The following is a 25,219-nucleotide window of genomic DNA, read 5'->3' as shown; positions in this document are numbered from 1 at the left end:
TTAAGATAGTTACATGATCAGGTGATAAATTACAAAGTTCAGATGAAAATATAGAGATAGGCCTGGGTCATGAGAATGGGGTTGTATATAAGATGGGTAAGGATGAATAATACTCATGTGTCATAGAGAAGATATATGGAGAAAGCAAGCGTTGAGTTGACACTGAACGCTGGGTGGGTAGTGCATGAAAGTAGAACATGTTCTGCAGGCAAAATAGCCTGAGCAAGTAGCAGACACAAGAATGAGCAGCTTGGAAATGTGCAGTTCAGTAAGGTTTTGGCTGGTTTTCCTGAAGATACAGGAATTAAAGTAAGGTGAGACCAGATTATGGAGAGCTTCCACTCTGAAGCATTTATGTAGGTGCATAAATATATGTAGATGCACTTATCTAGATACAAATAAGAAAGTATTTGAAGGCCTTCTACAAGGCTTAGTTATTATATTGGTTTACTACAAGTTCTTCAGTTTCTATTAGAAATGTTAAGGAGAGTCCTATGATCAAGTCTGTGCCTATCATAGGTTTTATTCTCACTTTTCAAACTGTATTTTTATAGTGCACCAACAGCATTCCATGGATTTTTATGTGAAAATGATTTGATTAGTGTGAGCAGGCCTCTGCATGCTTGTGAACAAAGTTCTTAATTAAGAAACTCTGCCTTGGATGGGGCTTTGGACATCGTGTAGTCTAGCTTCATATCTCAGTGAAGGAATTTCTCCTATAATAATTCCCAAAGGAGATTATTCCTGTTTACCTAAAATAATTAATAGAGGAAGATGAAGACCTGATTAGTTGCTTAGTCCAACATTTAGAGTAGCCTATTTCATCTTTGAAATACATATTTCAAATGAATGAAAATTGAGAAGCATGGTTTTTTTTTTTTTTTTCAGATTTGTACTTGTTGGAAAAGTACTTTTTTTCCCGATATGTACTTGTTGGAAAAGAATCCTGTGGAACACTAAATCATGAGTTAATTTAATCTTTCAAGTAACTTTATCTTTTAATCTATGCAACATGGAATATCTATCATGATATTAACTATTTTACTTATTTGAGTTGTTTTATAATGTACTCCTTATAGATGGAAGAAGGCGGTATGTTAGGGGTACATACAAAAAAAAATTCTGGTTTGGTAAAAGATTACATCTCTTTAATAGTAAGGATTTAAATCACATCTTTTTAAAATCTGAAGTAGTACCCTACCTAAGAGCTAAGTTATTACCGGTAACATACACCTCCTCTAAATAAAATAAAAGAGACATGATGATAATTTCTCATAAACCTAGAGTTAAGATTTATCTAGTTCTGTGTACCTGAGATTGCCCCCTTGTCAAACTGGTATTATCTACTTGACTCAACATGCAGCATATTGTTGGTAGAACTGGTAATTCAGAACAAAGCAGAAGACACAGTCTGTTTGTTGCGTGGAAATCTAATTTACAAAGCCATCCAAACACAAGAAATTGCAGGAATGAATTTTAAATCACATATCCAATCAATAGTGTTGCTAGAGGAGACTTAGTCAAGGAAGACATTACGGAGAATTTCCAAATTTCCAAAGAGCAAAAAGATAGGTCTTGGTGGTCCAAGGAAGGTTTCCTAGAAGAAATGACAAATGGCTGAGTCTGCGAATCCATTGAATCTTGGATTGTTTATATAGTCTTTGTAGTTTGAGATATAGCACAGTGCCTTGTGCATATTTGTATTTTAAAATTATATAGTGCCTTGTAGGTATTATAAAGAGTAGGAAGTAGACTTTAATAATCTTCAGTATAGTGCAGCCATTCAAAAATCAGTTTAGGATTAGAGAGATTATAGCTTGAGTCTTAGTTTAACCACTTGCTTCTACCTCTGATATTAGTCAAGATCTTTATCTTTTAAGTTATAATTTCTTCATGGCAAGGCGGTACATCAAAAGTCAAAATTTGTGATTGTAATGAGATAAATCTTGTGAAGTACTTATCATGATGCTATCTTAAATGTCACCCTGAAATGAAACAGGAACATGGCAGAATGCTACTTTTGTGGCTTGCATTAACATATAAATGCATCCTTTATTGTTTGCTATAGGCTTCTAAGAAGTGATACTAATTGGCTTAAATATTATCTGTGCCATATAATTATTTTCTTTTGGATGGGGGCCAAAATGAGAGAGCGTGGGAGGAAAGGACAGGAAGGTTTTGTTCTGAAACAGTAGAGGTGTTCAGACATCTTCATGTAGCTATTTAAAAATTTAATTAAGACCCATCTTAAGGTAGGGTGAAATAGCCTATTTTCTAATGAAAGAAGTTGACATCTAATGACCATACATTGGCAGGAATAGACACAGAGTCTGAATCAGGGATAGAGAAAGAGAGGCAATAATGTGTAACATTGGGCAGAGTCTGTCTCCTCCCGCTCTGCTCTTCTCTAACAGCTTCTTTCCTGACTGTTCCTTTGCTTTATCCCAAAGAGGTAGTTTCTCTATTGTCAATGGGCTGTATTTCTGGTAATCTTCTCATTTGTTTTCTTGTAGTGAGCCCTGGCTACCATACTGGCTAAGACAAAATATACTCCAACTCCATTCCCATCCATGACTTTTATTTTAGCCTGGAGGTTCAAATCCCTAAGGACATTTTGACTTTTATGTTTGGCTATCAGTGTTCTCAGATAATTCAAAACAAATAATCACTTAAAACATTTTTTAATGTGCTATAAAATGATCTACTGTGGAGTTTTATGGAGGTAATTCACATATACTCATAAGAAAATACAGAACTTTAAATAATTTAGAGGCATCTGTGGAGTGAATCAGGCTCTGCCTGTGGCCACAACTCTCCTTCGTTTCCATACTTCTTCACTTCAGCTGCCTTGTGCCTCACTCTGGATATGCGCTTAACTATAGCCCAGAGGTAAGATTTGATAAACAGTGTTCTTCGGAGATTAAGTTATGAAACTTAACTCACAGGGAAACAAACATTTGATTTAGGAAGGGAGCTAATTGCCTAGGAGGTCCTTAGGTGTTATTTATGCTAGAAAGCAAGGTCCTTTCTAGGGCCCAGACTTGTCCTGATGTATAGAATAAGACTTGTTGAGAAATGCCTGAGAACAAACTGTAAGAGTGATACTAGGTACCCTGAATGCCTAAACCTAATAGGGTCCCTCTATACTTACCTTAGAAATCACTAGTGACTTGGACACTATAGAGAACAGTAAAGATTTATGTGATCCAGTATATTCTACCAAATTATTGTGGTGTAGTTAAGTCTGACTTAAATAGAAATGTGACCAGATAACATGCCTGTATCAATTTTATGATCTTAAAGATAAAATTTTTATTTAGTTGGAAATATTTAATGGAAAACGTTGAAAATTAAGTAGTTGGCCAATCATGGTGAAATTTTCTTGACATATAATTTAACAAATCCTCTATTTCAACAACAGATTAAAAAACAACTGAGGAAAAGCAAATCTAGAACATTTATACGAAGAAATAGAAATAAAACTGCTGGTTTTATATGGTTGATAAAAGTTTTTTCCCTTTCTTTTTGAAGACTGGTATTTGGGAATGGTAGGCAATAGAGGATCAGGACTTGGTTGGTCTTAGTCCCACTGCTTATTGTTGGTTAGATATCCTGCATGTAATCTTTTGGGCAAGTTATGTTTTTGACTTGAGATTTACTTTCCTCATTTATAAAATAGTTATCAAAATTACCTACTTCATAATGTGGTACTGAGAATTATGTAAAAGAGAACTATGTAAAACATCTGGCAGGGCATCTGGAAGTTAGTACTCAATGGTAAATATTAAGTATTAATAGTGATAATTGCAAACCTTTTTTAATATCATATGTTTTTACTGCTATTTCTCTAGAGCTTTTCAATTGGTCATATAATATATGCCCCTTAAAAAAAATTGAAAATTCTTTCTCTTTTTCTTATATTAATTTAAACTTATAAAATGATGTGATTCCCTTGTCTTCCTTCTCTTACACATTGTAACTCTCTGCGGCACCCAGATGCATCGTAAAATCTTATTAACGTAAACATTTTAAAACTTGAAGCATTTTCCACATAACAACCATGTTTCTTGTATTTATCACAGTAAGAGAACTTCTAGATACCACCTTACTAATCCTTATAGTCTTTCAATAAGTATTGCCATTTGGAATCTATATTAATGTTAAAAAATATTGGGAATTACATGTATATATATTGTAGCTATAAGTACTTAGGAAAATGTTATGAAATTATGACAGTAATACAAATTAAGATAAGAAATATTTCTAGTGAAACCAGCACATTTACTTGATAGAAGTTTTTGTATACTTTACTAATTCTTCTGCATATGCAGGTCCTTTTAACTTAATATTGCTAAATAAACTCTTTTTTCCATTTTTTGTAAACGTAGTTTATAATAGCAGCATGCTAGTCCATTACAGTTTTCAACCATCATTAAATCAACTGTTTCCTTGTGATAAATTATTTCCAGTTTTTAGATTACAAATGGTGTTTCCATGTACTTTTTATACTTATAATTTTTCCTTTTTTTGTTGTTGTAGGATTAATCTAGGAATTTTATCACTGAGTCAAAGATTGTCAATGTGCTTTTGACTCTTGAAACTAAAGTGCCTTTCAAAGGAGTTCTGATAGTTGGTATTGCCAGAGGCAACATATGAATAAGGTCCTTCCTGCCACTTTCTAGGAATGGCTATAATGGCCATTAAATTGGCCAATTCAATCAATGTTAAGTGATAATCTCATTTTTTTTCTTCTTTCTTTACAAGGGACAGAAATAATTGTTGACATATTGTTTTGGATTAAAGTGGGTAATCGTGTTGAAATAATTTGGAATTGGTAGGAGTTATAATAAAGCACACGTTGTTGAAACTAAATTAAAAAGACTCTTTAATACATCTTGTTGACCTTTTATGTGAAGAATGTGTATGGTCACAATTGAAAGTATTATGAGAAAATTTTAAAGTTTTTGAAGTAAAAAAGAAAAAACAGGCCAAAAAACTTTAAAATGTGTTTCCAGCTTGTAGATTCAATTGCTGATTTCTTAATGTGCCATCTACATTAAACTCTTAACTATCTGAAGCCTAAGTCACTACATGTAGAATTAGAAACCACTGTTTTTGGTTTTAAGGGTATTTAAAAATAGCCTTAGCGGAATCTTTAGCTTCATTTTTACTGGTAAAGCCTTATTGAGTTTTACTATTAAAGCTGACTATACTCTGTCTTCCTCCTTAGCTTGCTTTTACCTCATTTATAGAACACACCCTAGTATTTTAGAAACAATTACATATCTCACTCATACCTCCCCTCTCCCCCCACCCCCAAGACAAAATGTAGGCATGTTGAATAAACGGACATAGCAAAGTGGGGGGATTTCCTTGAGCTATAGAATTAGTTGATGAAAAAAGGGAGTGAGGGGGAAGTGTGAGAACTACAGAGAAAAGAAGACAATTAGAGAAGAAGACATGGAGATATGAGAAAAGTAGATTTACATTTTGAGTTCTCATTGCTGTCGTATTTCTTCACAAATTCTCTGGCAAGCTGTAAGATGGGCTGTTTTTTACGGTTTATTGATAAGCAATTGATTCATATTTTAGGTCAAACTAATTCTGCATCTCTTTCCCATTGTTCTTTTGTGCTTCTTTATTCTACTCTATTTTTAAGAGCAGTACTGTCTAACTTGCTGGCTCTTTCTGCTCTACTGTTGCTCCAGCCCTGCAGCTTCCCCACCGTGTGAATTTGCACTTCAGTGGCACCGTTTCCTGTTAGAAACCAAAGGCAGGCCCCTGACTTTTCTAGGTGGTGATTCACACAGGAAAGGACCTGAAAAGTTGTATCAGGGCACCTGATTAACTGTAGGACTAGCTGATGGACTTGAAGCACAAATGGGGCTGTGGAATCTTTTCCATACCTTTTGGTCTCCTGTGGGTCTGAGGTAGAGTGGTCAAAAAATTTAAAGATTGACGTAAGTAGATTCTAGAACACAAATTACAGAAGGTTGGAATTGATGTTGTTCAGATTACCCTGGATAGAAATCAAGGTGAATGATATTGATATTTGAGTCCAAATCAGGTATTTGTTGTTTTTTTTTTTAATTGTAGTAAAATACATGTAACAGAAATGTACTGTTTTAACCCTTTTTAAAACATTATATATTGTCACGTAAGTATATCTAACATGGAAATATGTGCATGCATATGTAACTTAGAAAGATGAAAACTATTCCTTCCTTATTTTGTAATAGAAGAACCTTAAAAATCACTGTCGTAATTTTCTTTTTAGGTTGTGAAATACAACTTAAAATTTTATTAACCATTTTAAATGTAAAATACAAAGTGATGTTTTTTCACTATATAAGTTGAGCTTTATATAAATGAATTATATACAGTTCTATTAGAGAAGGCTGAAACTAAAAAAAGGTTGATTTGCAGATATTTCACTTTTTTGGAATTAAAATAACTGATTGTTTTCTTCTCCCATCCTTCTATGTTTTTCTACACATGTATTTTGATACTAGAAGTATTGCTAAGTTTTTAAACCTAGTTTTCCTCCAAAACAAAGATTTTTTTTTTCTTTCAAAATCTTGTTAATTTTTTCATGGAATGAATTTGCAATCCATGTGCAATCGATCTTTATAATAAAAATATGAAATTGACATTTCACAATGTACCCATAATTGGCATAAATTATGATGATTAATAAGGTCAAGTTTGTGAGTTACGGTACCCAAAACTCAACTGTTTTACTAGGGAAATCTTAGCAAATTGAAATTATTTAATTGTTTGCATTTTACCAAATAATGTTTTCAGCCTGTTATGGGGACTCGAGAGAAGTGATTATCTGACAGTTGTCAAGTCGGAGGAAGTTAAGATATCTTTATATCTAGGTGGGCTCATCATTTAGCTCTCTCTGCAGTCATTTGGTAATGTCATCCAGTCAGGCAAATGTGTTTCATTTACTTTATTGATCAATATAATCTACATTATATTTATGACAGTGACTATTTGTTTATAAAAAGGCAGTATGTAAACTTGGACAGTTCTCAATTCCCTTGGGTACCTTTCTTGCTCAGTACATGTTAGTAAATGATGATTATGTCCTAGATAGGCCTATGCAATGGAGTGCCAGAACTCTTGCATCTGTTTAGACTACTCACTGATTTTATCTTTTTTTTTGTTTAACTCTGAACAAAGCAAAATGTCCATCATGTGTAACTCACTAATGTTCACAACCCACTTGCAGCAAAACTAAGAACCTTAAAATGACCTTGAAGCTATAGCAGTAGTGAGCATCAGATATATTCAGACACTTCATCTGAGTCGATTAGCAACAGAGATTTCTCTTGGAAAACAGAAGTAGATGGGAAGCAATGACATTTGTATAAAGGCACTTCCTTTTGCCACCTTTGTTTTGTTTTGTTTTTTTTTTAAAGAATTATGGTGTAATCTTACTGCTGTTATTAAACTGCTTTAAGCTTCTTTCCAAGTATCACAGCCAAATTGAAGGATTTATTTCCTTGCTTGTTTGAAACATAGCTGTCAAACAAAGTAAGGAAAGGCAAGTGATAGAGATACAGCCCCTTTGCATTTTCAGTTTGTTTGCATTTGTTCATGGCTTCTAAGACACTTTGAATTTCCGAAGGAGTTTGCTTGCTTTAAACTCTGTCATATATACATTGTTACCTGAATGAGTCTGTAAGAGATCAAAGTACCTGTCAGCTCAGTTAGAAGAGATTTTTTTTTCTCTCTGAGATGGTTATAAAGGGAGATTCCATTGCCTTATGTATGTTGAGAACTTAACATAGGAAAATAGTGGGTTGTTAAAGTTTGAAAAGTTTCAGGGAAGAGGTGGGTGGTTTCTGTAGAGTATCAAATATTTGAAGTATATTAAATCTGCTAGATTAATTGGAATTTCTCCTAATTTCCTATGTTTTAGAGAGACCTTTTCCCCCTCAAGTGCATGTGCAGATATAGAAACAAAATTTGGCTTCAACAAATGATGTTGCCTCTCTCTCTTAAAGTAATATTTAAATGAATAATACAGGCTCGTTAGTATTGTCAGTTATTTTATAGGATACTTGAAGCTGAAGACACAAATATCAGAGGGCCTAATTTTTACCTATGGAATTATTATTTTGGTCAAAAATATTTTCACTCCATGTGTTCATTGTGTGTGCTGCCTGCCCTCTCTCGGCAGTGGTCCAGCTGATTGCTGCTATTGCTGTTAAGGGCTCTTAGTGTATCAAAAATAAGTTTTTTTGAGCATGACAGAATGATGCATATAGTCATTATTTAAACTGGAAACAAAAGTTCTGTACTAACTATATAGTGAGTACAATCAAATACATAAACCATTAGACGGGCAACTAAGCTGGTAAGCCATGGAGAATTTACTATTTTGTTGGATGTTGGTTAGAGCATGAAGTTGGAATTTAGAATGTATTTTCTCCTGAAATACATTTGACGATTATGTATCTGTCTGTGAGATGTGGTTAATTCCACAGAGCTTATCTCCTCTACAGTGTCCCCCAAATTAGAATATGGTACTGCCATTATGTGGTAACACTGTATATGACAGTGTATCTATTGGAAAATGTTTGAGTTTTCATATGAATTTTTAGGGGCATTGCTATAGTTCCGACAGAATAAATATGGATTTGAAAGTTACAAGCCATACACAACTTGATATTTCAGAGGCTAGGAGTTGCAGTGGGGCTCCAGTGCATTGGTGGTGATAAAACTATTAAGAGTTGGAATCTCTTTGCACTTTGATCTCTTAGGAACTGTCTTAATCCTAGCTGTATTTCACATGCCCTTTTTCTTCACGATCGCCAGAAACTTGTTTAATCTGCTACCTCTCCACAATGAACAGCTGATGCTCTGGCCATAGTAGCTGTCAGCCCCCTTTTCTGCTAGATGGGGTTAGTGTCCCCACAAAATTCATGTCCTTTTTGGGACCTCAGAACATGACCTTATTTGGAATCGAGTTGTTGCCAATGTAACGAATTAGGATGAGGTCATCCTAGAGTAGAGTGGCCTTTAATCCAATATGGCCGTGTCCTTCTAAGAAGACACACACATAGGGAGAGCACCATGTCACAGAGGCAGAGATTGGAGTGATATATTTACAGACCAAGGAATACCAGCGATTATTGGAAACACCAGAAACTCCAATGGAACAAATTCTGCTCTACAGCCTTCAGAGAGAACGTGGCCCTACAAACACCTTGATTTTGGAGTTTCAGCCTCTGTAACTGTGAGAGAGTAGATTTCTGTTTTTAAAAGCCACTTGGTATGTGCTACTTCCTTACTGCAGCCCTAGGAAACTAATACACCTGCCAATAAATAGAGAAGAACACAGTCTTTGGGTTTCTGCCCTGTAAGTCTGTTTCTTAGCAAACATGTAAGTAATTTTTAAGGTCCTCTAAAATTCTCAGAAACAAAACTGAGCATCTGTAGGTGAAGAACATTCATTTTCAACCATCACTTCAGTGTGGCATTTCGTGGGAAAGCTATTCCATACTGGGATCCCATCCTGGGGGATTCTAATCTGGTGGGTTAAGGGTAGGGCCTGAGCATCTGTATGTTTTAAAGCTTCCCAAGGGAATCTGGGAATATGCAGCTAGAGCAGAGAATCACTAGTGCAGAGGGAAGAGTAAGAACTAGCCAGGTGCACATTAGAATCAGCCTGTTGGCTTCTGAAACTTACTAATGCCTGAGCCCCAACACCAGAGGTAAGGGATGCAGCCTGCCATTGGTTCGGGATGCAGAGGGATCGAGGAGAGTTTTGAAGCTCCCAGTGAATTTTTTTTTTTCCCCCACAATGGATGGATGGATGACAAAATATCTTCTTCTGTATTGTATTATTTCTTCTTCATAATTCAAGGCCTCCCGGACATCTTCAAAGGAGGTAGCCAATGAGTTCTATGTGAGTTGAGTGTGTTGGGGGGATTGGAGTGGTCACTGGTGGCTGCAGGTGGGGTGGGAGGGGGTCGAATTTTTTTTTTTTTTTTTTTTACCCCTTTCCCTCCTATTTTCTGTACCATTGCCTGTTCTGTGGGAAAACCTGTCTTGGACCCACATGAAGGAAATGAGGATGAAAGTGTAGGGTTGCAAAGGTATAGATATGAGGGGATACCCAGTGACAGGAACAAAATTTGAAAAATGCCATGTGGCAGAAGTGGGAGACAAAGGTGGCTGTTTCATTGTGTGTAATCCATTGTGCCTGTACAGAGGGAACTTAATGTGTGTGTATAGACATACATAAAGGTAATTTTTGTGCAGGACGTAAAAATGTCTGTATAGTTATGTTCTTTTTTTCTGAAATTCTGTTTGCAGTGAATGTTGCCCTGTGTTATGTGATGATTTCCAAGAAGCTCCTATTTCTCCATCTTGCAGTCTGCCTTGTACTTTGTAGACTAGTCATTTGGGTTGTGCCTATGGTGTTATTGACTAAGAGATATTTTATTAATACCTCTGATGCTGCGCTAGTGACTAATATCTAGTATTGTTGCCATTTATTTCATAATGACAGTATATTTAGAATATCTAAGACACAAAAACATCAGATTTAAAGCAGATGTTTTGCATGTAGATGACTTGGAATGAAAGCCGCCTTCATCCTGCGCTCATTTCCTTGCTTTGTCCACATGCTTTACTACCTTCCTGATGACCATCACTGTGTTTGGAGACCACATTAGGGAGACCTCATCATTGGTGAAATTCTTTAAGATTGGTTCTGAGATCTATGCTTGATGGCAGTTCTTAAAAGTGCTCATAGTCATAGCTATCCGAAGTTCTTGTGTATCTACTGATAAGCACTCTTGCTTTATTTAATTTGCATATCAATCCTTTGAGTTAGATTATAGCACTTCTATTTTCTTGATTGGAGACTATCAGTGAGATTTGTCCTTTGGAACTAACCCGTGGCATACTAGCAAGCTACTTTCTTAATAAAAGGTCCTTATATGTAGCATTTGCTGACTTCCTTGATGTAAATACACAGACTATGATGGATTTCAAGCTACTGAAGTGTAGTCATGGGGTTGTAAAGAGATGCATTCAGTCAACTCTCCCATGCCTGTTCTAGTCAGATGCAGCTCTCCTCTGGATCTATTATGTTATGCTGCCGAACTTTCACCACTTTTCCCTGGCCCCCCCCTTCCACAGCAGTCATTTTACGGAATCCCCTGCATCACAAAGGAACGTCATGTCCTGTTTGTAGCCCCTTCTACTGAAAGTTTCTCAACAACGTGGAAGTACAATCAACTGTCAACTTCCAGGACCCTTACTGCCCTAGATTAACATGGAATTAATGGAATAGGATTTACTATAGTAAGGCATCTTTTGTTTTTTTCTTGATGAGAAAAGTGTGGGTAATGCTATTGAGTCAAATATCTGATCATTCCTGATGTGAGTAGCAATTTTTTGAACTTTTTAATAACACATCAAACTGATTTTTCTCATGACACTAATCACTTTTGTGGTTTAATTCAAAATGCTTTCTTCTTTCCACATCTCCTTTTTTCTTGGCGTGGTCTTTAGGTGAAACCACCTTTTCACCGTCTTTATGTGAAACCACATAAAGATAGGATTTGCTTTTGGCACAGCTGTGTAGTAGCAGATATGGAAGGGGTCTGGATCTTGATGGTGATGGAAAACCATGATACTTGTCAGTCCTTTTTCCAAAATTGTGAATGAAGTGGTCAGCAGTAGTATCTCTTTCCCATTCCATATTTTTATGGATAAGTCTAAACAATTATTTCCTTGCCCTTCTCTATTTCCACCTGATTGTAAATCTCAGAGAACATGTGTCTTGGGTTCATTTTTCCTAATTCTGGCTATAACACTGACTTCCTTAAAAATTAGAGTGCATTCTAAATCATCACCTTTTGTCAAACTTCCTATTCATGCTAAGACCTTGAGTGAGTTATGTTAGGCATCATTAATGTGCTGCTGCCATCTTTGTAGGATTTGCCTTGTAGTGATTAGGTTACCCGTTTTCTTTCTTCGGCACTGCTGTGATAGGCTGAGGAGGAGAGTTGAGAGAGCTTGATTCTATCCTTGGCAGGTACTGCTTGCTTTTTCTAAGATGCTTTGGTTATATGGGAGTAGCTTTCATTTACGAGCACTGTGTAATTGGAAAAAAACCAAATGTTATTTAACAATTTCTGAAATTGCTTTTTGAAGTATATATTGCATGAAAAGATATGTTAGTGAATATAGATATGAGACATATGAAGTCTTTTTTATAACCAAATTCCATGTGGGAATGATCTCGTTTTAAGGCAGACTGGATTTTTCTTATTTTCTTTCCCAGCTTGTCAAACACCTTTAAGACATGGCCACAGGCCATGGGATTTCAGTCCCCACACAACATAATGTCATTTTATATTTGATCCCTAAAGATTTTGAAATTGTTAAGATTTTCTGACTGCCTGACACTTATATTTAATGTCCAGGCCATGACCCTGAGCGATGAGAGCATGTGATCACAGGGACCATGGACTTGAGTTTATGTTACTGTTATAGAGGTTCCTGAAAGAAAAGACCAGGGGGCTTCAATGTAGTTTGGAGTCTGCACAATTTATTTTGCTTTTGCTGAGGAAATAAAAGGAGCACATTTTTATTTTCTTAAAAGTGTTAAAATTGGAAGCATTTTCTACAAGAAAAAGATGTTTCCAGGAAAAGGAGAAATTGTGTTTTAGTCTAATTACAAGAGATGTAACGTTATATTGATCTGCTTCCTACTTTTATTTAAACATATGATGTTAGAGTTTTGATTGCAAGGGACTTGTAAGTTGAAAAGACCTATCATGAGTAAGCTTCTTGACAGAGAAATCTGATTTTCAGCATGAACAGCATAAATGGAAACTGCTTTCTCTGTGATAATTCTATAATTTTGTATTGATTTATAATGAATATACCTATCCAAAGAGAGTTACAGTGAAATGGAATTACATTCAATTACTTAAACACTTTTCATTTTGAAGTTTTCATATGGATAGTTAATAGTATGGGAGTAGAAATATAGTTTTGTAATGAAAGTTTGAGTATTAATCCTCTTTGGTAAAGCCACGTAAAAACTAGGAGCTTCAGTAGACAAGACCAATCCTAATTTCTGCATATTTGTATTTGACACCTAATAAGTTACCATTTTGATTTATTTATATATATATGTCAGTAAATATTCCTAAAATAAGACTTAGTTTGCCTCAGTTGTCAGTCTGCATTTGAAGACCCTTGATCCAGAAATGTAGACCTCTAATATGTTATTATAAATTAAAACAATTTTTTTCTTCTCCAAGCTTTAAAAAAATACTTACACAGTTTTTGTAATTTCTGTTAGCTGAATGAAACATGCCTGATATTGATTGGTTTCATCAGTAAAAGATAAAACATGGGTTCTTTTCAGTGTAATAGGCCTTGCTGAATCACTTATGGTAAGGCTAGGATAATACCTAAATATTTGAATGTTGTGGAGTCAAACACCATTTCCATTGAGATAGAAATGTTCAGTAAAAACTACATTTGCGAATGATCTGAACAGTGGCCCATTTCCAAAGGTTAATTTGCCTTGTGGAAATTATATATGTAGATTTATTTTGTATACTTTTTCAACAGTAGTGAGCACCCCCTTAGTGAATAATTCATTGTGTAGAAACATTATTACTAATTTAAATTGGTAAAATGCCATTGAAGTTTCACTTATTGAAGATATTGCCTATGTGTATATATATATTTTCAAGTTTGTTTTTTTAACTGTTATAAAATTGTATGTATTATTTACAACGTGATGTTTTGAAGTATATATACCCCATAGAATGGTTAAATGCAGCTAATTAACAAATGTATTACCTCATATAGTTACTGTTTTTTGGAGAGAACAGTTTAATGTCATTTAGTATTTTTCAAGAATACAGTATATCAATAAAGTCAGTATGCTGTACAACAGATGTCTTGAATGTATTTCTCCTGTCTAATTGCAAATACGTATTCTTTGACCAACATTTCCCTAACTACTCCAGCTTCTGGTAACCACCATTCTCCTCTCTACTTCTAATGAAATCAACTTTTTAAGATTCCACATATGAGTGAGATCGTGCAGTATTTGCCTTTCTGTGCCTGACTTATTTCACTTAGCGTAATGTCCCCCAGATTCATCTGTGTTGTCACAAATGGCAGGATTTCCCTCTTTATTATGGCTGAATAGTGTGTATATATTTTTTTAAATAAAAAAAAGCAGTAATTGTAAGAATTTTCAGAAGTTTTCTCCTGACTTTGATTGTTCCAATCCTAAGTTATCACATTCTTCCATGATATTATTGAGGACGGTAGAGTGGAGCTGGCGTGCACCACTGAATAATCTCATGCCCTGTGTGCCCTCCCAGCCTAGCAGAGATGACAGTGCTCCTTGGTGACAGCTCTGGAACTGTCTGCTCTAATGCTTTCTTCCCCTTTCTTTAGTTCATCCCTGGAGGGTAGACAATCATTGATATGCCAGGGCCCCTGCTTCTCTGCGCCTTTCACTGCGGCTTGGCCAATTTCTTCCAACTCAGACCATTTGCTTTAGATATATGTATAAGTATTATTGTCATTTCTGTCTTTTGACAGTTGCCAACTTATCTCAGGAAAATCTTTCCTTCGTATTCTTCCATTTGTAACGAAAAAGATAATGATCCGGTCACTGCTGTGTACGTACCATCACTTAAAAAGGTTTTCTTGGGGGGAGCGGGAAGGAGGGCCTCGTTTGATAAAGTTGGTACCAACATACTATAGCTTTTTATGGCAGTGTTAATCCTGTGTATATGTAGTGTGCATTCAGCAAATCGATGAAAATATAATTTTCCAATGAAGAGAAGAATTAGAGATTTGATTAAGATAAGATCTCAAATAGAATCAAATGACTTGCCTGGTTCTGAGGATTTCAGACTTCATATCTGAGGATTTCAGGCTTCATAAAGTTTTTGTGAGATAATTCACATAACATGAATTCACATAACTTATTCACATAACTACCTTAAGTTATGTGTTGACTTTTTTTTTTTTAGGTTGAGGGCATTTATTTATTCGCTCATTTTTAGTTCACCTTTTGACAAAATTGTAGTTCACATGCACAGAAGTGCATATATTACAAATGTACAAATGGATGAGTCCCCACAAAATGAAGATAGACACACAGTATTTATCCAGATAGTCATAAAACATTACCAGCAGCCTCTCGCGCAAGTGTCAACTACTGTGCTGTCTCCCATCACCATAGATGACTGTCCCTGAACACCACGAGTACATGTGCTGTTTTGAGTCCAGCCTCTTCCACTCAACATTATTTTGGGGGTCCATTCATATTTTTTAAATTAATGTACAATATTCCTTTATGAGTTTATCAAAAAGCTTCCACAGATTTATTCATCCATTTTACTGATGATAGACATTTGGATTGTTTCCAGTTTACAGCAGCTGGGAATATGCACTGTGAATTTTCTAGAAGTGCCTTTTGGTGCACCATGTACACCAAAAAAGTGTAAGGCATGTTTCTGAAAGTAGAATTGCTGAGTCTTAAGGAGTATATTTTCATTTTAGTAGACACTGCCAGTTTCCCTAAGTAACTGTCTCAGTTTATACATTCGTCAATGCTACATGAGAGGCAGGGCATGGTGGCTTACGCCTGTAATCCCAGCACTTCAGGAGGCTAGGGCAGAAGGAACACCTGAGGCCAGGAGTTCAAGACCAGTCTGGGCAACAGAGCAAGACCTGATCTCTACCAAAAATTTAAAGAATTAGCTGCGCATGGTGGCACGTGCATGTAGTCCTAGCTACTCAGGAGGCTGAGTTGGGAGGATGGCTTGAGCCCAGGAGTTTGAGGCTTCATTGAGCTGTGATCACATGCCATTGCACTCCAGCCTGGGTGACAGAGCAAGACCCTGTCTCTTAAAAAACAAACAAACCAAATCAGGAATTCCAGATACTCCATATTCTTTTTATTCTTCACATTGTCTTTTTGCCATTCTAATGGCTGTGTATTGGTGTCTCTTGGTGGTTTTAATTTGCATTTTCCTAATGATTCATGTTAATGAATAGCCTTTGCATGTAAATGGCTATTTGGCTATCTCTTGGGAGGAACTTATCCAAATTTTTTGTTTGTTTTTGGTCCATTTTTCTTTTTTAATGGGCTTATCTGTCATTTTCCTTTTTGTTCATTTTAGAAATTGAACCAAAGTCTAAATCCAGTGAGACATTTGCTAGGGAGGATGAGAATAATGGAAAAGTTATTCCAATAGACATATTTATTTGCTCTTTTAAAAAAACCAGTGTTTATTAAACATCTCTTATCTCTATCTCTTATGTCCATACCTCTAATGTCTTTACAATGATAAAAGGATAGTATCTAGCTAAGGAATTTTGCAGTCTGGTGGTGTATTAAGGCAAATACAATGACATTAAGAATGCTTGTTAAATGCTTTGATGATTAGGGGCAAGAAGGGGAGTCAGAACCTAGAGGTGAAGTGGGAGTTAGCCAGATTAAAATTAGGTTGGATAATAGTGTTAGATAGAGGGAACAGTGTACAAATACTCACGTTGGAGAGATTGCTATGCCTGTGGAAAGAGAGGGTATATGTAAGTATATCTAGGGGGTGTTGCTTAAATTAATGAATATTTTAACACTTTTTATTATTTACTGAGATTCTCTCATGCACCCAACACGTGAAACTCATGAGGGTACTAGGGTGGATAAAGTAATAACAACAATGATAACAATCATCATTTACTGAGTGCTTCCTATGTGCTGGGCGCTGTGATAAGCACTCGCATTATTTCATTTAATTCCCGTAGCCAGTTTATGATACAGGCACTGTTGTTATTCATCTTTTATATTAGAAGAAAATAGGTCTTAGAAAGTTTTAGTAACGTCAGTGAGCCTTATGGTGCCCTATGCTCACCAAATTTATAACCTAGTGGAGACTTCAGAAATTGCACAAAGAATTACACGTACACATTTTAAGTGTACTGAGGATTACGATAGCAATAAATTAGACATGGGTCAGTCTATGGTAATAATAAGGATTGCAGGATACTAGAAAGATCATAAGAGCAAACATTTTCTAGTATTGTTTTACAATTAGATGTATATCATCTACTGCTTATATTATACGCTACTGTATACTAATAGTATATAATTTATTATATATAAATATACCTCTATCCAGCTACGATCATGAAAAGGTAATAAACTGTAGTAGTTATGAGCACAGACTTTGGATTCACAAGCTTTGGATTTGATTCCTGACTTCACCATTTGCTATTGAATTAACCATGACAAATTCTTAGCCTCACAGCTTCACCGGGAAAAACATTATTTTAAATCCTTACTCTATTCGTTTCAACATTTGGTGGTCCTGTGAGGGAAAACACATTCAAATTTGCCCTGGGTCTTAAAGTTTCAATCTGCTGAACATTAACAAAAAAAGCCTTTTACAGACGGAGACCTTGGAAAGTACATACTTTTGGGCCTGCAGAAAATTTTTGGATTGAACTGCGAAGGCACTGAAAATAGAAGGTTATAATTGAAATGTCAGCAAATATAACTTTAACAATTGCAGTCGATGCTACTGGAATATTAAATATACCTGTTAAATACATTCTTTCTTTTCAGTATATAAATTTTAATATGCATTCCGTATCTCTCCAGCCATATTTCCTGTATCAATAGTCCCCTGTGGCAACTTTATCTTTGAATACAAACTACGCATGTTCAATATTTGAGTAGTGATAATGGGTTTTATTCTATAAATAACAGCCTTAGTACCCTAAACTACAGCCAGCATAACTTTGCTTTATACTTTTTGCATTTGCAGGAACTACTGTGCTTTATATTCTAAGTGGCAGTTTTAATGTTTTATTCATTACCAGTAAACAAATGCAGGACACAGGAAGAAGGAAACTTTATTAGCGTGGAAAAAGCAAATCTATCACTTTGGTAGTGGGGTGCCCTCTTTCCACTGGGTTTGTATGCCTGAACTGCTGAAATACAGTGTTCCAGGACCCTTCTAGAACATTTTGACAGTACAAGTTATATTTGAATCATCAATCCAAATGGCCCTGTGCTGACAAGAACTCCAAATTGTGAAAGAATCTTTTAAAATGATATTTTTTCAGAGTCAGTTTAAAAGGTTCCTGCCCCCGGCAAGGTATGCTCAATAGCCTACTTCTCAAACTCTTCCTCAGAAATAGAAAATAATTCCAGGTGAGTGTTTGAAAGTAGCCTGCTGTTGGCCAGCTGTGGGGGCACATGCTTGCAGTCCCAACTACTCTGAAGGCTTAGATGGGAAGATACATTGAGCCCAGGAGTTCAAGACCAGCCTGGGCAACATAGTGAGACCTCATCTCTTCAAACAAACAAACAAACAAAAACAAAAAGTAGCCTCATGCAAGCAGTGAATTTGAGTCTTTTTGCTTTATGTGACTTTTGAACTATAGTCATACTGTTCATTTTAATATAAATTATCAAAAAAACCCTACAAGTAAAATAGATGCTTCAGTAGAAGCTGCATGTTTTTTATGTGAGTACATATTCCTCCTGGCAAGGACCCAGATGAGTCTAGGGTGTTTATAGTTTAGAATTTCTTTGCCCTCCTAGATATTTTGACTCTGAAGGTAAGAATGGTACAACACATACCATGAACTGGCTGATATGTAGATGGTGTTTTTGTGGTGGTGGTTGTGATGTTACTATAGGAGTTTAATACAGAAATATTTTATAATTATCAAATTTTAGAAACAGAGATTCTGCATGTCACTTGAATATAACTGCAGGACAGACTTGTCAGGAGTGGAGTAGCAGTGGTTTTCTCCAGAGAGTGCATTCCTTGTCCCTGCCACTTTCAGCCTTAGTCTGTCTGGCTAGCCACCTCGGTCTCAACCCTGGCTCTTTTTAGCATTTAGTCTTGTAGCTCCCTAAGTAAATTTAAGTGCTGTGGTCTGTTACAGGTATGCTGAGATACTGATTTTCTCTGACACTTGGAGAATGATGGGAATAAAGTTGGGAGATGCCCAGTTAGCCTTTTGGTAACTTCAGGCACAACCTGGCATCCCCCAGGATGTCCCAAGGTTAGGGGTTCAGGGAATCCATTCCCATGAGGCGTGTTTCTTGTGTTCGTACCCAGCTGTGGAAGGCTGCCAACTCTTAAAGGCCTTCCACAGACGTAGAAGAAAGAAATCTATGTGTTCTTTACCAGGCGGATATTCTTTCTGATGTCACAGATTTTAATTAGCTGCTTATGTTGCCTCATAAAAACGGTCCAGTTTGGCAATATGCTCACCCGTAACAGGCTCTATCCAAGTAGAGCAGGGATAGTTAGTAGAGATCATATATTTGAAAACACTGTCTTTACATATAACTCCGTGAAAAAAATGATGAGTGATTAGATATAATATGTGATTGTTTTTTAAGTACTGCTAGTTGTAAAGGAACTGAAGTACTGCAAAATTGCTTAAATGTACAGCGATTTCTTTCAGCACTTTTACATGTTATGAAAATTATGAACTGCTAAGCAAAGCTGTTTACTCAGAAGAATGCTTAAGGAAAAACATAACTAGAAGCAACAGCAAGATAACAACAGAATGAATGAAAATGTTGTCAGAGGTTTGACATTTAAGAATTTAGGAGGATGGCTTGGCCTGAGTTTCCAGATGATACTGTAACATAATATACTTGGTTGTGCTCATTTTAATCATGTGTATTGTTGTATGCATTTCCCATCAACAATGTAGCAGGTATGTGATATAAAATAGGTTACATTTTTATTTTATCAATTTAAAAAACAGCCCTGCTTCAGGACATGAAACAGTGGACTCAGGAGTAGATATTGGGTTATATTTCTGGTCCTCTGGGACTCTTTTCGTTTTAATAGTCTATGAGGATTATGGAAAGCTCTTGACACTTCCATTCAGACATGGCTGTGCATGAATGACTGTGCTTTGGAAGACACATGCAACACTTTTGGGATCACTTTGTAGAGTTTTCTAAGAACTGAAGGTTGATAATCTGGTGAGATAAAAATTAGGTACCAGCAAGCATCAAATACATTCCGCACAATTGTAGCTCTCCAAGGGGCTGAAGATTGTGCTAAATTAACAGTACGTGTGAAACATTTACATCAGATGCATTAAATGCTAGATTAAACAAGAAAACAAGTCTTTGGGGAGTTTAGTGGATGTATTAAGGTCTATATAAAATACAGTTAAAGGCCAGGAAAAATCCCAGTGTGTCGTACAAGTATTTGAAATGCGGAGCCTTGACCAGTACTGTTCAATAGAAATATAACTGAATCAGCTTCAGGAATTTTAGAGTTCCTAGTCACCATAGTGAAAAGACATAGTTGAAATTTAAAATAATATGTTAATACTTATTTAACCCAGTACTGTTTGTTCCTTGGTATTCATGGGAGACAAGACACTCTTCTGATGCCAAAATCCACAGATGCTCAAGTCCCTGATATAAAATGGCATACTGTTTGTATATAGCCTATGTGGATCCTCCAATACACTTTACAATCTCTAGATTACTTAAAATTCACAACATAGTGCCTGCACATTGTTTCATTCACATGGATTTAATGTAGTACTTATTCTGTGGCAAATGTGAGTTTTGCTCTTTGGATCTTTGTGGAATTCTTTTTTTCTCGAATATTTTTGATCTGCAGAACCCACAGATAGAGAGGGCCGACTGTATATCCAAAATACTGTCAGTTCAACATGTATCAATAGAAAATGACTAGTAAATTATTAGTGAACTCTTCAAAGTTATTTTTGTATTGCACACTTGTAGAATAACTTAAATTGTACTAGCTACATGTATATGCTCTGTGGACACACAGGCTTGGTGGTCAGTGAAGTCACCACTAGCAGTTCTAGCCTTTTGCCTCTGCAGTACTGTGAACAGAAATTTTATACTGTTCCAATTCATACTTCCATAACTTTTTTTTTTTTTTTGCTCTGACGTATGCTTTCTGAAATCTAGAGTCCTCCTTTATTTTTAACTACACTAGGGATTTAGCTGGAAAGGGGGAGAAGGAGTTTAAGTATTTGTTGATTCAGTGAATGAATGATTAAAGTTCACAGTGAAGGATCAAGGTATAGATTTCCTAATAATTAAGGGAATAAGACCACTGATATTAAAGAGGCAATAAAAAGGAGAGAGTAGAAGTTACTGAAAATCAAAGTCTGACAAATTCTGAAATAGATTAAATTTTTAAACCTAAAGCCAAAAAATCTACATAAGTAGGAATGCCGGATGATGGATTTTCAGAATGATCCTTTCCTTTGTATGTTTTAGTTTATTTGGATGATATTACTTTGAAAAATCATGAACCAGTCTTCTATTGCCTCTCTGTAAAAGGGGACTGGACATTAATGCATGTTTCTAGAAATCTGGTTGTATTTATTAACTACATTTCTCCTTTCTCAAATTAGCATAATTTAAGATTATAGAATACCCAGAGAGGTTCATGCAGCTTTTTTTGATTTTGTTAGACACCAGCAGCTTCTAAGTTCTAGTAGCATTGATTCGTTCTGTGTTTTAAAAACCAAAATAGTACTTATCAATAAGAAAAAATAATAACTACAAATGCCTTCTACAAATTACATGTTCTAAATTCTCCAAATATGACAAAATGATGCCAAGTAGGTATTAAGCCATTTTTGGATGTGAAAAAACTGGATTTTAGAGAAATTATGGCTAGGCCATAACTTGGAAACAGAAAAGCTGGGCGTTGAATGTAGGGCGTAGCATGCCACATCTCATCCAGCATCAGGAGGGGAATGGTCATTTAAGGAAACATTATTGCCTCTGAACTCTGCAATTATTGTTCGTGGTCTTACCAAAATAGGTGGGGGAGTTGCCTTCCAGTAACTTCTGAGGCCCCTGGGACTTTTGGGGTATGTGTGTAGGGTAGTGTTCTTGCATAATGTTTTTGAGAAAACCTACATTAAAAGTAAAACGTTTGGGTGTGGTGGTACTCGCCTGTAATCCTGGCGCTTTGGGAGGTCGAAGAGGGTGGATCACCTGAGGTCAGGAGTTTGAGACCAGCCTGGGCCATGTGGCAAAACCCAGTCTCTACCAAACAATCAGCCAGGTGTGGTGGTGCATGCCTGTAGTCCTAGCTACTTGGGAGTTTTAGGTGGGAGGTTTGCTTGAGCCTGGGAGGTGGAGGTTGCAGTGAGCTGAGATCTCACCACTGCACTCCAGCCTGGGTGACAGAGTGAGACCCTGTCTCAAAATAAAAATAAAAATAAAAGCAAAATACACTGGCAAACAAGATCTTCATTATAGTTTGTTTAATTTAAACTCCTTCAGTCACAGACCACCCTTGGAGAAATGCTTCCCAAATGGTAGCTAGACTCAGTCTGCCAGTGGCTCCTGGTTAGAACTTGAGAATGAGAGCTCCAGACTCTTCTGTGTCTGCTTGGATCCACCAAGTAAATGCTGCAGTGACAATTCATGTAGCACTTCTGAGATCTGACCATATTTATCTATATACATTTATTGACTGTACTTATAGGATCATACACACCAGCAAATCAAGTGATTTAGAAGTATGCTGTTTGTGGAGTTCTTCAAAAATTACTATGTTTCTCTCCTTCCCTCTTGTTCCCCTAAAATCCATTCCGACTGCTGCCTACAGAACAATTCGGCATAGCACTTCCATCTAGCTCACAGACCAGAGCTTCAGGGAGAGGCAAAATGGCATGAAGAAAAGAGTGTGGACTTTGGGATCTGACAAAAATAGGTTCAAATTCCAGCTATTTGGTTGAATAGCCATTGAGCTATCTGTCTTCACTTGTAAGTGGAGGTTACTATCCTTTCTTCACAAGGTTACCATGAAGATTACTTAACATAATGTGTGTAAAGTACTTACTGCACTGCCTGATACATAACCTGATTTATGAATTGCATTTTTACTGCTGAAATACTATTGTAAGTAATATATTCCTTTAAAATTTTCAAGATAGTGACAGATACATTCCTGAGCATTCTAAGTGACTGTGGTAAAACAGTAGGGAAACAGATTATTTACAGTTGCAGATAAACTGTTACAATGCAGTGCTTTATTGAACTGTGCTTAGAAAAGAAATCCTCTCTACTCACCTTCAGAATTTCTCAAGGCCACAAATCCATTCTCTGCCAGCTTTGGAGAATCCTTCAGCTACTATTGCATTCACAGGCTCAGCTGGGAAATAGTGAAAATACTTCACTCCACGGTCCTCATTTGTATCTCCTAAGAATCTCCTTTCAGAGTGATATCTAGTAAATAGAAGAGGAGTACTGGTTACAACGGACATAAGTTATTGATTTTATTCCTGCCTGAAGCAGGTTGGGAGCTGCTGGGAATGAGAAGATTGGTTAAATTTTATGAATTCATCAATGCAGAGTTAGAACTCAAATTCTGTTAACAATATTAATTTATTCCAGCTCATTACAGATGTCTTGCAGACTTGTACATGTACAAAATATAGGATTTATAGGATTCACAACTTTATTAATGAAAGGAGACTCAAAGATCTTGAGCCCCTTAATTTCATAAATGAGGATGTTGAGACCCAGAAAGTTTAACTGACTTGCCAATTGGCACATACAGTACTTAATGGTAGTGTTGCAGTTTAATTAAGGAAAAATGACCAAATTATTTTCTGAATCTAATTTGGTGTGAATCTTCATTAGTGAATCAAATAATATTTAGTGGTCAGCCATAAGAATTCATCATATTGCAAGGAACAACAGAAACCTCAAACAAAATGCATTGTATAACTTGTTTGCATTAAAAACTGTTGCTGGTGTAAAGGACTTTATGAGATGGATGGAATACCAGATGTGTTTCCAGTTGCTTAGTCTCCTCCAAACAAAAGTGGCTTATGTGCCCTCTCTTGTTAATTGATTGGTCCTTGGTGGTAGCTGATTTTGGAGTGACTCATGCATATACTGGGCATCACTCTATAATTTGGGCAGTGTGACTTAAAATTAGGAATTGGTCTGATCAAAATTTCTCTTACAGGAAAGTTTAGTGAAATAAAAGTGCAAAAATTATATAAATTATAAGTATATGCCTCAGTAAATGTTCAGAATTGAACACATCCTTGTAACTACTACCCAGATAAAATATTAAAACATTACTATCCCCAAAGTCTGCCCCTTGTATCCCTTTCCAACTGGTCATTGTCACTCTCCCAATGTAACTGCTATTTTGATTTCATATCAATTAATGTTAACTGTTTTTGAGTCATTTGAATGGACTCAAATTGTGTGCACTTCTGTAACTGGTTTAATTTTATCTCACATTGCGTTTTTTTTTCCCCCAAGTACCAGTTGTTCTCATTGTTGTATAGCATTTCATTATTTGAATATACTGTAACTTATTTATTCATTCTACTGTTGATGCAATTTTGATTGTGTATATTTTTGGCTAATGCACATAGTACTGCCACATGATATTCTTGTATGTAGTTACTTCAGTAAATATATGAACTCATTCTTGGTTTTAATATTGTCCATTTTATTAGCTGTCATTCATGATTAGTACTTTTGGTGTTTGATGAAATCTTTGCCTATTATAAGATTATATATTCTTTTTTATTTCTTCCAGAAACTTCATTGGTTTACCTTTCATATTATATCTGCATACATCTGGAATAGATTTTTGTGTATGATGTGAAGTAGGGGTTAAAGTTCACTTTGTTTTCCCATAGGGAATTCAGTTGACTGAGTACAATTTATTGAAAAGGTCGTATTTTCCTAATTGCAGAATAGTACTACTTTTCTCATAATCAGGTGACCACAATCATAATGTGAGTTCATGGGTCAGTTTATCTGGACTTGTGTATGAGTTCCAAAATGTCTTAATCATGAGAGCTTATAATAGGTCTTAATATGTGAGAATGTAAGTCCTCCAATGTTCTTTTCCTTTAAGACTATCTTGGCTATTCTTGGTTCCTCACATTCATCTTTTAAATTTGGAATCAGTTTTTCAGCATGTGTGCATTTTGATTGGGTTTGTATTGAATCTACAGACCCTGGGATTTTGATTGCATTTGTATTCAATCTACAGATCAACTTGAGGAGAATTTACATTCCAATATTGGATTTTCCTACCTATGAACATTGTATATCCCTCCATTTACTTGGGACTTTTAAAATTCTCTTGAGTGTTTTGTTTTTTCAACATAGATGTTT

At 35.9% G+C, this 25,219-nt stretch overlaps 1 protein-coding gene across 4 annotated transcripts in view; it reads left to right on the top strand.

Moving 5' to 3' along the window:
• The window catches only part of KLF12 (KLF transcription factor 12), a 447,122-nt gene that overhangs the window by 102,611 nt on the left and 319,292 nt on the right, over positions 1–25,219 (top strand). The window contains exon 1 of one of the 4 annotated variants that reach the window (XM_065532966.1): positions 5,843–5,960. The exons of the other annotated variants lie outside the window; for them this stretch is intronic. The gene's annotated coding sequence lies outside the window, so the exon portion shown is untranslated. Of the gene's footprint in view, positions 1–5,842; positions 5,961–25,219 lie in introns of those variants that run through there. 4 annotated transcript variants of the gene reach the window in all.

This window comes from Macaca fascicularis, chromosome 17 (assembly GCF_037993035.2).
Source record: "Macaca fascicularis isolate 582-1 chromosome 17, T2T-MFA8v1.1".
NCBI lineage: Eukaryota > Metazoa > Chordata > Mammalia > Primates > Cercopithecidae > Macaca > Macaca fascicularis.
This window is presented reverse-complemented; position numbering and strand designations above follow the sequence as displayed.